A 13,970-nucleotide genomic window follows, 5' to 3' on the forward strand; every position below is an offset into this window, starting at 1 on the left:
GAATCCAAATATGCAGTTAAAAAACCATTTTAAATAATACAAATCAAGATTTAACCTCAATTTTTTTCCACCGGATTTTGTCACCGGAATCTACAAAAAGTCGCACTAAAGACAACTCCTTAAAATCATGGAAGCTTTATTCCAAAATAGACATAGTTACCCACATAGTTTTTTTTTTTTTTAGATTTCATAAAGTATGTATCAAATTGGGGGAAATAATGCAAAGCGACAAGGTTTCCCAACTATACAAAGTTGCGCACAACATCATCAAGTATGAGACCGATTATGGCATTGTTGGGAAGCTAAGGCTCGAGGATCATGAGTTCAAACTATTATATGGTATCAGTTCATTCTGCATGAAACAACCACAAATTTACAATTTTGTGACTTTGGTCCATGAAGGGAAGCATGGATTTGGCTCTAAAACATTAAGCTTGGATCATATTATATACAAGCATATTAAAAGCCCATCTATTGATGGTTGTGCATGGAACGAGAGGATGCAACAGGAAGGTCCAAAAGCTTTCATTAGTGATGGTGATCCACAGATCAAAGTACCCAAGATTGAAAATCCAAATATGGAGGAGGGTTTTCAAATATTGTCAGGACCCTAAGTGGGAACTCAATCCTTTTATGGGTTTTTGGATTTGATCTAGTGGTGGATGTAAAATGGAAGATATAGCAAAGGATTAGAATCTTTATGACTATGCAACAATTATTACACGAAGTGAAGCAATTAATGGATTTCTCTTCATTTCACGAATATGGTATCTCAAGAAACTTCACCATCACCATGCTTGTGAGGCTGTGTGGTGGAGCTACAAGCACTATAAATTCAGGTGTCTCAAAATCTTACAAGGAAGCATCTCATTCCATAAACCCTAACAGATTTGTCTCTTTCAAGGATGCAGTGCAAGGGAAGGCTCACATCCCATTATATCATATCCAAAACATCACAGGGTCATACATCAAAGAATAGATGGAAAAAGCACCAGCCATGGAATTTAATCTATAAGAGGTAAAATCTATATTTTTAAATCTATAATCCAAGGTGGTTATATGTTTATTCAATGGTTTTTAGCTCAGACCTGAGGCATTACACCAGTGGTTTTTCTTTACCTACCCTCAACTTTGATATTTATTTATGTTCCAAATATTTCTTCATTACACAATTTGATACATTAAGAAAGATTTGAACTATGTCCTAAATGAGGGGTCATTGTTTTGGGCCAAAGTTGGGCTTTGCATTACTCAATGGTTCCCACATTTTGATGCTACAAGTATGGCGGTTTCAACAATGTTGGTATGTGTAAAAATACCCAATCTTCCTTGTCATTTCTATCACCATCAGGTCCTAGAGAATATTGAAAATACTTTTGGAAAATTAAAAAAATGGATCGTGACAGAACAACAAAATGTATCTCCACTTTTGACAGAATATGTGTAGAGATTGACCTCAACAAAGGCCTACCTAATCACATCCAATTGAAACATAAAAACTTTTAATGGGTCCAAGTATTATATTACTAGAGCACAACATTCAGATGTCAAATTTGTTTAAAAAATGGCATTTCTAGAACACAAGCCAGTAGGATAAAGAAGATTTGTAAAATGAAAAAGAGGTATGCCCACAAGCCAAAGGGTTGGCAGGTATCTGATCCTCATTTTTCTAAAGAAGAGGAAGAAGAAACATTGGAGAACCAAAAAAATAAGGATGCATAGGTCAAAATGATAACCAAGCAGATAGAGGTGAATTAGATGAGATTGGAACCACAACCCACATATAGAAGGGTACCAGATTAGTAAAAATCCAAGCATCAACATTGAAGGAGGAACAACAACAACAAAAATAGAGAGATGGGTATAATTAATAATAATATTAGTACATCCATATACATTAAATTCCCACATGCATCAATTTATGATAAACATAAAAACACTCACTACATGATACATCTCACATTTCCCAAATTAAGAAAAATATAAAAATTAATTAAATTATAATTTTATTTCAAAATATTATTATTATTATTATTAATTAAAAAAAAAATATGAGTTAACCATATATAAATTTTCAAAAGCATGTAATAATATTCTTAATCATGGAACCTGTAAGGTGAAGACCAGTTGGTTTCAGTGGGCTTTAGTTCCTGCCAGGTCTCAGTTTCAAACCTCATGGGATGGGTTGAGGATGGAAGCCACTTTCGGGGAATTAAACTATCCTAAGGCGTATCCAAGCTTGATTTACCATCACACAATCCTAGTAATTGATCCAGAATTGACAATTATATTGTTTTAAATCCATCTCGATGCATTTAGAATGGAAAAAGTGGAGGAATAAACTCATGGGATTGTTTTTATCGATTGGACCACATTTGGAAAATTAGGGTCTTAATTCTTTCGAGAGCATTTTGAGGCATCAAAAGATGTTTTTTGGGGTAAAAATTTTCCACTCAAATGTGCACCATTTTATGTTATTCTACACATGAAGATATTTCCAATAGTGTAAGAAGCACGTCAATCGCAACTGGTATGCAAAAGTTATGCCACTCATAAGTTGACCTACCTGTTTTCACAGCTATAGTTCAGGAGAATGCCACTTCAGCCCCCTTTATTCATGGAAAATGGGCTAACCATGTGTTTCTGATGTAAAATATTCTAGAAGAGTCTATATTGTAACTCTACTTAAGAGTTGATGTAGTCAAGCTTAACCACTAGTAGGCTATCGAGTTGTGTTATAACCAGGCCACTATGAGGAAGGGGCATTCCATTCTTTCGAGATCATTTTGTTTCATAGTTGATAAAATATAGCCAACAAAGATAGGAGGTAAAGAACACAAAGAGGATATGTGCACTGTAGCATCCCACTGGCCAGATACACTACTTCTTTGTACTTGCAACCATATTTCCAGATAGAGAAAGAGAGTGAAGCGACCTCACCTTCCAGCTGGGTTTTCTTTCGAAAGGGTTTCCCAAAGCATATCTTGTGTCTTATGTGTGGTTGTGAGCTTATTTTTTTCATTGTCTACTTTTCTGTGTAATTTCCATTCGCATGCATGCACAAATAACATTTAACTTTACCGATCTATAAGTTTAATAAAACTGTAATAGTGCAAAAATTTATAATTTTAATATATTATTATTAGATTTGTTATGATAAACTATCCAGTGGAATATCCACGATAGTCTACAAATCAGTTATAACATCATGTTGTAGGTTGATAATTCTTAACCCTCGTGATAACATCCCATTGTGGGTTGATCATTCTTCTTCCATTACAATCTTGGTGATAACATACCACTGTGGGCTGGTCATTCTTCTTCCATCACAATCTTGGTGATAACATCCCACTGTGGGTAGATCATTGTTCTTCCATCACAATCTTGATGTTAGCATCCCACCATGGGTTGGTCATTCTTTATCCTAGTGATAACATCCCATTCTGGGTTGATTAATTTTCTCCCATCCAATAAGCAGGTTGGCGCGAGCCTAGGCTTAGCCTAGTCACGAAAAAATATGATTTAACCATATATACATTTATAAAAAACATGTAATAATTTTCTTAACCATGGAACCCATGAAATGTAGATCAATTGGTTTGATCAAAATTTAGTCCCTGCTAGGTCTTGGGTTCAAACCTCTAGGGAGGGGTTGACGATGGAAGCCTCTTTGAGGGAATTAAACTATCCAAAGGGGCATAAAAATTAAATTTCTTATTTAATTTATATGGCTTAACTAATATACAATTAGAATAAAAGATACTATAGAGGATTCTCCACATGCACATATATATACAATTATAATAAATAATATTATATATTCTCCTCTCTCTTTCTCTCACACACACATATATTTCTTAAAATTTAATATTTTTAAAATTTATTTATATATTATTATTATTATTATTATTATTATTTTTAAATTAATTATTGATTTAATAATTATTAATAGTGCTTTCAATTTTTCATAGTAAAATTTTGACATATTATCCTTATGAAATATATGGTGGTTAAAAATTTCAAGCCATACATCCTCAAAGGTCATGTTAGGGTAATTGTTTCCCACCCCACAATTATATCCATACTTGTACATAAATAATTGGAGGAACGAAGATAAAATTTGATGACTTTCTTGCAGTAGTATGACCTCGAATTTAATCCTACTAACATAAATAAAGGTCACGATTTATGTAAGCTTGTAGCTGCAATTTGCCAATTAGTAGGAAGAAGAAAAAATTTGATTGTGAATAAGAAATAAAAAAGTATAATAATGGTTCTTTCTGTGCACCCAATATGACATTATTAAGATACATAGAAATAGGGCAATATTTGGAGCCAGGGACTTTGCCATCATGCTTGTCAACAAAACATAAGAGGTCCATTAGATTAAAGTATGTTTATTATCAGTTGGTCCACATAGCGTTGTTTTAGAAACATCATAATGTAGTTTTTCTACTGTGTCTGGAGTCCTTAGATTTTGAGAAGGTGTTAAAAGGGATTCATGATGGGCTAGATAGAGGATATTTTCCTAGCAAAACTATGACACAAAATATTATCTGAGCAGAATATTATTGGCCAACATTGTTCAAAGATGCTAATGAATATTCAGACAAGTGTCCAATCTATCATAAGTGTGTTGGAGAGAGAATAGATCAACTACTCCATTGCAGTAGAAGAAACACTTCAAGAATGGAGACTAGACATCATTGATGAGATTAATCCTCACTAATAAAACCAACACAAGTACATTCTCTCTGCGACAAACTACCTCACAAGATGGGTTGAAACTAGTTCACTCAAACATGTGGAAAATAAAGCAGTGATACAATTTCTTGAGAAAAACATTATCATCAAGTTTAGTGTTTCAACCTCACCTGTTTTAAATAATGCTACATAATTTTCATCTTTGATAATATATTATTTTGTCTTGGAAAATGGATTTGTACTTAATCAATTTTCTAATTATTATCCCCAAGCAATTGGACTAATTGAATCTACTAACAAATATCTTTTTCACATCATAAAGGAAATTGTGCTAACCAAACAAAAGAATTGACACAATTACTTACATAAATCTCTATGGGTTGTTCGAGTCACACCCAAGCCTTTTCTTAGTACTTCATCATGCTTCCTTATTTATGGGAAGGGAGTTATCTTGCCTCTAAATCTCTACCTATCCTTGCATTAACTTTCCCAAGAATCTCACAATAAGCACTGCCCCATCATTCAAAGTAGGATTAAAACCTTGTTAAAACTAGAAGAGGAAAGGAAAATGGCCCACAACGGGTTTGTGCTTTTCAAAAACACATTAAATGATGGTTTGATAAGAGATCCGTAGGCGAAAAGGAATTCAATATGGGAATGGGATAAATCTCATGAAGACAAGGGAAAACACACGAAGTTCCAATCGCTCTGCCTTGATCCATTCCATATTCACGAGAAACTTGGCCTCCACACTTACAGATTGTAGACCCTATATGGGAAGATTGAGTGCCTTCCCATGAATGTCAAAGACATGAAACTCTACTTTTAGTAGAAAACTCTCCAAGATGTTATTTTCAAAATTGTACATATTTCTTTTGGTTTTTCTTATGCATTTGTGTTCCTTATATTCAAATCTTTTATCAAATTTTCTTTCTTGATGAATTTATTTTCATTTATGTTACTAGACCCTTATACATAAATAAGAGGCCGTGTACATAAATATATTGTTTTTGACTCAATGGTGCTATGTCAAATGCTTCGATAGATATTTTCATAGTTGCTTGACTATTGGATTACAATAGATCTCCCTCTGCTAGCTCAGTCCTTAACATTAACTTGCATCCTTTATAACATTTTTGTCACTTGAATGGGTATTCAAATGTTGAATTATGTAATAAATGTGTTAACTTGATTGTTAGAGAAGGGAAAGGGAGAAATAACAAAATGATCAAACTTATTTAAGGATATCTTAGTCTCTAAAGAACAAAAATATCCTCTCTGGATGTAAAATAAATCGGGATCCCTCATACGCCCTAGTACAATGAACACACAAATAATTCCAAGTTCATAATAAAAAAATAATAATATGGGGTAAAGGATTGAAAAATGCTTATTGCACAGAGAGGTGACGTAAGCAACTTCCTCGGGCCTATGAACACGAAGCAGTTCTTGCAATCTCTTGAGTGACTCTGTAGGGGCTATGGACACTCATTGGTAGTGGAGCAAGATCATTGATTAGTATCAAAATTATGAACAATTAAATATTGTATATATATTATCCTTGTCACCTATCGAAACTATTTTTGTTTGAACAAAAGTTTGTGATATGTAACAAACGAGGCCAATGAAAGCAAAAAAGAAGCTAAACATATAGCCAAGTCTAAATAACTAAACTAGTGGGGTTCATAGATTTGATTCAATGCTTTGTAAGGATCATAATTAACTATAAATAAGGAATAAGGGATAAACATAGATGTTGAGGTCCTACCCATGAATTGTCAATTATTGTAGCAACTACAAAACCCCCCCAACTTTTCAACACTCTAAAAATTTGGATCCCACAATTTGAAGTCCTTAGAAAATGTATTATGATGATTTTTTTAGAAGTCATTTTCCCCTAGAGGTCTTCTAAGCCACTATTTCACTTTAAATTTTCCCATAAATCCTTGTCACAAATTTATGTGGTTAATCGCACCACCGGGTCATATTGTAGCCCTTTTACAACAAATCAACACTGCAGACTACAATGAAGACCCATTTGTCTCCTAACTATGCAATCTCTGGTTATGCGTTTCCTCACCACAAGAAAATTCATGGTTACGCAAACTAATATGTCAAAATATTCCTATCGACCGTAAATTATGGTAACTAGACCTCACTGCACTACCTTACCTCATCTCGTAGTTTGTCCCATGGTTTTTCATTTATGGCATCGATTCCTCACATGTGTGGTTAAAATTCTATATAAGGTCCCCCTTCCTATTTATTTTTACATTGTATTTTCACTTTGTAGTTGTGACAACTCAACAAAAAGGAGTCCCTTCGATTGTGATCCATGCTTACAACCTACGATTATGACTTGCGATTGAAATAGACTAGTACCACATCCTTTCCCTATAATATTTTCTAGTTGCATTTTGTCTCTTTGTGTCATCTGGTTACCCCTGACTGTTCACCTATCTGGCGATTCGCCTACCCAAACCTCACTTAAATAAATATCTTCACTTAGTTATTTAGACACATCCCAAATCTCATCTCCTTGCACCAGGGCCACCCATCGCTTACTCTTGGAGCTTCCCCTATCCTCATAATGCCTTTTTGCACCAATAAAACTCACTCTGATAATTGTACTCTCACTCAAGATAAGCAAGTGCTTACTGAAGATAACATGGAACCCACAAAGGAAACAATCAGACAACATATTGTGGGATATACCAAGATACACACTAAGCTCTTCAGGCTTTCATATAAGATACAACTATACTTGAGTATCTTACTCTTGGATGATATAGTGTCAAATGAGATTTGAAAGAGAATTTCCAAAGAAGGTCCAATCCATCACTTCCATATATAAGGCTTGGTAAACACATTTGACACAATAGCTACATAGTAGGGCACCTCACATGGCTTTCATGGGTTTTGGGTCAATTAAGGAACGTTGTCTCTTGAAATTCCTTGTAATTTGTAAATAAGTTTATTTTGGAATTAAAGTTAATAATAGAATTTAGAAATAAAATTCATTTAGGAGTTAAAGGTTATAAAGAAGTTGAAGAGTCACGAGGGAAGTTGAACATTCATGGGTGGTGAAAGGTTACCTCAATTTTGTATAAATATACCCTCAAGGCTAGTTAGAAAGGACCTTTATTTTGAACTGCATTTTGAGCACATTTTTTAGGAGAGATTGTAGATTCTTTTGAGAAATCAAGTGATAGCTTAGTATTTCCACTATTGGACTTCATGGATGCTTCTTGTAATGGTGCAATAGACATTTCAACTTAATACTGAGAATCTCATTGAGGCAAGGTACCAATTTCATGCATGTATTGTTGATCATTGTTGGACTTATCTCGTGTTGATTCGATGGTATGTGTTTGTATTTATACTAGTAGAAAAACATAAATTAGTGACGGAAATAACTACTAAAAATCACATATAAATGACTATATTTGGTCACGTGATCATTAGTGGATAATTGACATTATCTTATATTTGTAACCAATTTAGTTGTAATTAAATTAGTCATTATTTTTTTGTGTCAATTTTATCATCTAGTAGTATATTTAGTTGTGAATTTGGTCATTGAATTAGTCATTAATTGCCACATTTATTGACAAAACACACAACCAAATATACTACTCTCTGACCACCCAAGAAAACAAAGTAATGACTAAAGAAATATGACCAAGATGTTAGTCACAAGATATGATATTATAAATTAGCCACTAGTAGTTGTTTATATGCAAATTTTAGTGATCATTCATACTCACAACTTTGTTACTTCCAATAGTTATTTATTGTTTTTTTGTATTTTCATATTCATTATATAAATGACTAATTTAGTAGTGTATGTTTATTTCATTTACTTTCACTAATAATCATTACAAATGACTAATTTAGACATTGTATATTTATTTTATTTGTGTTTATTATTAATCAATATAAACCTACTAATTTAGTAGTTTTATATTCATTTTATTTGTGTTCATTATTAATCAACATAAATGAATTAGCATGGTTTTGTAATTATATTAAAAAAATATCATGCAATATTAATTTTCATCTAATATGAAAACACATTTGAATCATGTAAAGTCTCATAAGTTGATTGCAAGTTTAAAAAATATCAAGTGCAATCATAAATAATATCAACCACAAATTTTATTATATGAAATGTCAAGTATTACAATATGAGTTTCCAACTGAATATTGAGTAGGCAATAATTTACCCATGATATGTTTTTTAATCAATTCAAAATATCCCCATTATATTGAGAATGCACTGCACATATGTCTCTCCGCCTTTGAAATCATTCAATGTTTTTCCTCTAAAAATTGTGTAGCTGATAGCATCCACCATTCGAGAGTGTTGAGGACTAGAAACTCCATTCTTTGGGTGGTTTAGGGCTGGAAGATGAAACCAAGCCCTTTGATCTACAACCAATAGTTATTCATTTAACTATTAATAATGTGATCTCGTCTAGTTTTCTAATTAAAATATCTACAAAAAGTTTGATCACTATTTTCAATATAATGAGACTATAAAACTTCCTTTATAACATATGGAAAATTTCACAAGAACACTGAATACAAACAAAGCACATAGACCTAGGTAGGGCACATTATACAGGACCTTTTGGCACATATATCTCTACACAAACATAAACAAGAAGATAAAATCAAGCATTTCAGAATAAAATGCCTCCTTTAACAGTTAATATGATGAAACATATACAAGCCATTAAAAAAATGGTTTATTAAAGAAAATTCCATGAGAAAAAAATTTATATCAACTAAGGCACTAAATTTTGAAATATAAAAATGTGCAACAAGGCTAGAGATCATGTGAAAAGAAATAACCATGAGACAAGTACCATCTATTATCAAAAGCATATAATAGAAAGTTGAGTTGGTTTGCACAAACATAGAATAATTTCAAGCCATGGTCAAGGTCACAATAGAACTGAGTAGTGGGTATCTTTTTCAAATGGATAGACTAGTGGTTGGATGATAGGACATAAATCTGCTCATAATTATCATTAAACTACCACTTATGGAAGAGAAACATCAAAATAAGGACCTCAACATTTACCCTGTCCAGTTTTATAAGGAAAAGACTATTGTCATTCCATTGTTTTGACCTTAATCGAGTGGAAGACATTATTATTATTAGATCCTTAACTCCAAGATAGTTGTTGTTTAGATGGTACACCTACTATATGGTTGAAAATAGGAAGGTACAATTCTTGATCACTAAAAGTTCTAATGTTCATTGATAATTATGAATACAAACTACTAATTAAAAGCCACGAAAACACTTCTCCTCTCACCAGTTTAGGAATACACCCAATTATATGCAGTAGTAGCCTCTAGCATCCCTCCACAGGCATATTTTGATAAATTTCTCTACTGATTTAACTCTATGGAACACACATCTAGAGGATGACAATAAATAAAATTAACCATTTGAAGTTAGAAAAGATACGTGGATATTTCAAATGCTAGTTTCACTCTCTAAATTCATGCTACCAAGAATAAAACAACTAATTGACTCCCCTTAAATGACTCTGGGTCATCTAAAATTTCAACCAACATTTGTTAGCCTCACTCTCTTAAAAATCAATAATAAATCCAATTATTAAATTAAATAAATAAAATCATGAGAATTCCTCAAACTAAGGAGTCTAGCTTGGATGAGAGATTCCCTCCAACTAGCTCTCCTAAATTAGTGTTTAAGTTGAGAAATTGTCTCAACCAAGTGAGTCTAAGATAGAAGCACTATCGTAAGACCACTTACTCATGTATTTAAATGTATTATTAAAATTTTTGAATAATGTGAATTACATGAGCATGAGAGACCACATGATGGCTCTCTGCCTTTTCTGCTAGTTTAATTTTTGAGTTAATTTGCTGTGCATATGGTTATATGGATTTGTGATTCTTCTTCATATGGTATCAGAGCTAAAAGAGCACATAACTCGTATAAGGGCTCGGAAAGCTTGATCTCGGCAAAAGACTCCCTCTACTCCCTCAAGAGGGAGCTCAGAGAAATGAGAGAGATTTGATATTATTTTCTCTGTACATAAATAATTAGTGTGTAAGAGTATTTATTTTCTGATGGTCAGAGTGTTGAATTTGATAATTCTTTCTGTTTTTGTTGGGTGTGATTGCATCTAATAATTGGCATTCGTTACAGCGCTGCTTGTTGCTGAGTGTAAGGGATTACCGAGGACATTAACTATGCAAATTTGCATGGAAATCAACATTGTGGAAAAGATCTAGTTCTACATGTTGTTGAGCAACACATCATCCTCTGCCAACTCCACCTCTTTGAGTTTTGGTGCTAGACGATGATTCGAATGGCCTCATGGGGCCCCTAGAATGCGTTGAATAGAAGAGTTCTAGGTTATTTTTGAATCAGAAAATTTCTTTGTTGTACTAATGTATGAGATTTTAATGAAGTATAACTCATAGGCTAGTTGAGAAGGAAAGTGCTTACTGGAGATTAGATCGATTGGCATCCAAATGGCTCCACCAAAATGTCTATTGATGATGGCTCATTCAACCAACCTTGTAACGATGTGGAGCACTATGGTCCCTTTACATCGGAAGCTGCAGTCGTAGCTTGTTTCCACATGGGCTTAATATGTGATTTTTCAGGTGCCATTAGCAGCAAAGGTTTTTGGTAGCAACAAAGAAGATTTTCACCCTAGTTGGTGGTTGTACCGAGCCTGTGTGTAGGAACATTAGACATGGACCGATGTGTAGCTACGTACTGTTCGGGCCGAGGGAAATCACTACCTCTGCAATCAAGTCAAACCTCTGTGATCAAGTCAATCCAAAGGGTGGTGACACCATTCGTAGCTTATAATGAACCAATGTTGTAGTTGCAGAGCGGACCATTAACCCACAGTGTTGGCGCTGGCATACTCTGCGATTGATGTGGAGATTAAAATGTTTCCAACTTTTCAAGAATCAATAGCCTTTGCGGTAGCACGATCATCTAGCGTAAATCCTTCTCATCACCTTCATCCTCGGCAAAAGTGTGAGAGGCCTTTTCATTGTTATTAGAGCTACTAAAGGAAGGTTGAGAAATTGGAGCTACTAAAGGATCTTTCCAAAATCCCAGTGGTCAATAGTTCAAATCATATGGTGTACAACTCTTTATGGTAAAAATTTAATTTATATTTTACATGCTTAATTTAAAAAAAAATTAAAAAAAATCCATAATTTATTTGTTTTAATGGGAAGCATGTAAAATAATATTGGAGTGATAAGATTGTGGAGTAATAAGTGCCTTTGGAAGGAGTGATTGGTAATATGGAATGATGAGTGATTTTTTCTCTTAAGGGTGGCTTATTGTTGAAATCGAAAAGTAGTATTTTACTTTGAGGTAGCTTAAATTCATTTCAAAATCAAAGTCAAAGTTAAATTGTAATTGAGAAGTCATAATGAAAAGTGGGAAAATTGAGGGTTGATGTGAAAGAAAGGTAAAATAAAGTTAACTTTGACGCTAGAGCTTGGCATTATCATTGTTTTAGAGTTAGTTTTTGAAGACAATTTGATGCCAACGAGTTCTCAGTCTGTGCTTGAGATGCCTCACTGAAGACATTGTCATGATGATGTATCTTGAAAGTTAATAAAAGCATATATTTTTGTGGTGATTGTGTCCTAGATTCACTCGAAATTGAATAAGGGGATCATAGGTACACTCCGTGTCGTGAATGTGCTTGCATGATTTGAGTTGAATTTGTAAAACACTCTCTTTATTATGCTTAAATAAAACAACTACATGCACATAAGTTTACATATACAATTCATCGATCAAGCTCCTGAAATCAAAGCTCCCATAATCAATTAAGTTCATAAGCACAAAGTGTCACATCATCGACTTGATAAAAGTAATATTCTGCAACAACATTTCCCAATAGCTAATTCACACCATCAAGTTAAGGATGCTACAAAAATCAACCATTTCAAGCCAAGACGACATCAACATCATCAACACTTTTTGTATCACTTGCAGATAAAACATTTTTTGACTGAATTGTATAGGTGCATTCTCGGTTGTAACCGACACCCTAATTTCAATTATTAAGGTGAATATGTTAAGTCAAGTAAGTCTTCAACCGAGTCATAAAGATTGAACTTGTAATTTGTCTCTTGGGTGCATTTTCGACAGTGCTCGACACCCTTCCTTTTTTAAAATCCGCACATTCAGTGAGTACATTCAAGAAAGCACAAAGTGTCAGTAATCAATCAAGCAAGTTCAAGCAAGCCATCTAGAAATCAAGCATCATTCAAACAATCAAAGCAAGAGAGTGTGAGAGCAAGCAAGTGTGAATTCAAACAATCAATTGTTAAAATAGGATCAAGCGAGCGTGCAACAACCAACCAACCATCAAGCGAGTGAGTTCAACTTTAAAGAAAACAAATATTCAACCAACAATCAAGCTTGTTCATATCTACATCAAGCGAGTGTAAGTTACAACAAGCTCACATGGGGAAAAGCATTCAGTTGTTAAAGCTTCTTAACAATTTGATCCTCTCAACTGCTGAAGAAATGGTACAAATAAGAAAATCAACTCTTGTTGATATTTCAATGAATCTACAACTAGCACATGAAACAATTGAGTTCCTTCAACTGGAGTCACAACTTGAAAGAGATGAGTTGCAACAGAAGAGTGATGTTTCCAACTCTTTCATCCATACAAATGCAGATAAAGATGTTGATTCCAAGTCACTGATCCAACCAACTTCAAGTGTCGAAGTGGTCCCTGATGCAGTTCAACTTTCTTCCAAACTAATCATTAAGCCATGGGGAGAACTTCAAAGTAACAAAAATCAACAAGGATTAGCATATGACAAAGATGAAAACAACTTGCATATCCCTGATTATTCTAAGCCGATCAAGTTCATCAGTGCAATATTTCTTAATCAACTACAATCAATAAGCCATGAGAAAGTTACAGACAAACAGACATGTTCACAAACTGAAGTTGCAGTCAAAGCAAAATGCCTTCATTGTCAAAGAATCGTCATCTCGAAGATTAATTTTTTGATCTCCATCCTTGTCACCATTGTGGAAAGTCAAAGCATACATCAAAAAAATGCTGCAACCAACGATAGTCAGCCAGATTGAAGATAAATTATTCATGGATTGATCCCTGGGAATGGTCATCCACAGCGAGAAGATTGTACAAGTTTTACAGCCGAGTTCACTCACACATATTGAAGCCAACAATAAAATGAAGATGGTACTCTCATGT

The sequence above is a fragment of the Pinus tabuliformis genome, chromosome X (genome assembly GCF_031772625.1).
Source record: "Pinus tabuliformis cultivar Carrire ecotype Pingquan chromosome X, CPIR1, whole genome shotgun sequence".
Classification (NCBI taxonomy): domain Eukaryota; kingdom Viridiplantae; phylum Streptophyta; class Pinopsida; order Pinales; family Pinaceae; genus Pinus; species Pinus tabuliformis.